The sequence below is a fragment of the Galeopterus variegatus genome, unplaced genomic scaffold (genome assembly GCF_000696425.1).
Source record: "Galeopterus variegatus unplaced genomic scaffold, G_variegatus-3.0.2 Scaffold2402, whole genome shotgun sequence".
NCBI classification, from domain to species: domain Eukaryota; kingdom Metazoa; phylum Chordata; class Mammalia; order Dermoptera; family Cynocephalidae; genus Galeopterus; species Galeopterus variegatus.
In genome coordinates this window covers 48,025-50,365 of record NW_007728513.1, presented here as the reverse complement: position 1 = coordinate 50,365, position 2,341 = coordinate 48,025, and positions in this window count along the sequence as shown.

The following is a 2,341-nucleotide window of genomic DNA, read 5'->3' as shown; positions in this document are numbered from 1 at the left end:
CGGAGAAAAAATGAAAGCTTTTCCCTTAAGATCAGGCACCAGACAAGGATGCCCACTCTCTCCACTCCTATTCAACACAGTGTTGGAAGTACTAGCCAGAGCAATCAGAGAAGAGAAGGAAATAAAGGGCATCCAGATTGGAAAAGATGAAGTCAAACTGTCCCTGTTTGCACATGACATGATCCTATATATCGAATGGCCCAAAGCCTCTACAAAAAAACTCTTGCAGTTGATAAATGAGTTCAGCACAGTAGCAGGATACAAAACCAAAAGTTGCAGGATACAAAATCAACATGCAAATATCAGTAGCATTTCTATATTCTAACAATGAACTGGTGGAAAAAGAAATTAAGAAAGCTAGCCCATTAACAATAGCCACCGCCCTCCACAAAAAAAAAAACACCTAGGAATAAATTTAACCAAGGATGTGAAAAATCTCTATGATGAGAACTACAAACCACTGTTGAGAGAAATTAAATAGGACACAAGAAGATGGAGAGATATCCCATGCTGTTGGATTGGAAGAATTAACACTGTGAAAATGTCCATACTACCCAAAGTGATCTACAGATTCAACATGATCCCCATCAAAATTGCAATAACATTTTTTTCAGAACTGTAAAAGACAATCCTAACAGTCATATGGAATAACAAAAGACCACAAATAGCCAAAGCAATCCCAAGCAAAAGAAATAAAGCTGGAGGCATAACACTACCTGACTCTAAGCTACACTACAAAGCTATAGTAACCAAAACAGCATGGTACTGGCATAAAACAGACACACAGACATATGGAACAGAATAAAGAATCAGAAATGAACCCATATACCTACAGCCATCTGATCTTTGACAAAGGCACCAAGACTACACACTGGGAAGAGACTGCCTCTTCAGTAAGTGGTGCTGGGGAAATTGGATATTCATATGCAGGAGAATAAAACTAGACCCATACCTCTCACCATATACCCAAATCAACTCAAAATGGATTAAAGAATTAAATATATGTCCTGAAACAAAATTCCTTAAAGAAAATAGGGGAAACACTCCAGGACGTAGGGTTGGGCACAGACTTCATGAATATGACCCCAAAAGCACAGGCAACCAAAGGGAAAATAAACAAATGGGATTATATCAAACTAAAAAGCTTCTGCACAGCAAAAGAAACAATAGAGTGAAAAGACAACCAACAGAATGGGAGAAAATATTTGCAAAACATACATCTGACAAAGGATTAATTACCAGAATATACAAGGAACTCAAACAACAGCAAAAAAAAAAAAAAATGAGTAACTCAATTAAAAAATGAGCAAAGGAGATGAATAGGCATTTCTCAAAGGAAGATATACGAATGGCCAACAGAAATGTGCAAAAATGCTCAACATCACTCAGCATTCGGGAAAGGCAAATCAAAACCACTTTGAGGGGCGACCCAGTGGCGCACTGCGCTAGTGCGCCGCATGGGAAGCGCAGAGGCGCTCCCGCCGAGGGTTCGGAAACAGAATGGGAGAAAATATTTGCAAAACATACATCTGACAAAGGATTAATTACCAGAATATACAAGGAACTCAAACAACAGCAAAAAAAAAAAAAAATGAGTAACTCAATTAAAAAATGAGCAAAGGAGATGAATAGGCATTTCTCAAAGGAAGATATACGAATGGCCAACAGAAATGTGCAAAAATGCTCAACATCACTCAGCATTCGGGAAAGGCAAATCAAAACCACTTTGAGATGCCAACTCACTCCAGTTAGGATGGCTAAAATCCAAAAGACTGATAATGACAAATGCTGGTCATGATGCAGAGAAAAAGGAACCCTCCTACACTGTTGGTGGGGCTGCAAAATGGTGCAGCCTTTATGGAAAATGATATGGAGTTTCCTCAAACAATTACAGATAAATCTACCATACAACCCAGCTATCCCACTAAAAAAATAAAAAAATAAAAAAAAACCACTTTGAGATGCCAACTCACTCCAGTTAGGATGGCTAAAATCCAAAAGACTGATAATGACAAATGCTGGTCATGATGCAGAGAAAAAGGAACCCTCCTACACTGTTGGTGGGGCTGCAAAATGGTGCAGCCTTTATGGAAAATTATATGGAGTTTCCTCAAACAATTACAGATAAATCTACCATACAACCCACCTATCCCACTGCTGGGTATATACCCAGAGGAATGGAAATCATCATGTTGAAGGGATACCTGTATCTACCATACAACCCAGCTATCCCACTGCTGGGTATATACCCAGAGGAATGGAAATCATCATGTTGAAGGGATACCTGTACTCCCATGTTTATTGCAGCACTATTTACAATAGCCAAGAGTTGGAACCAGCC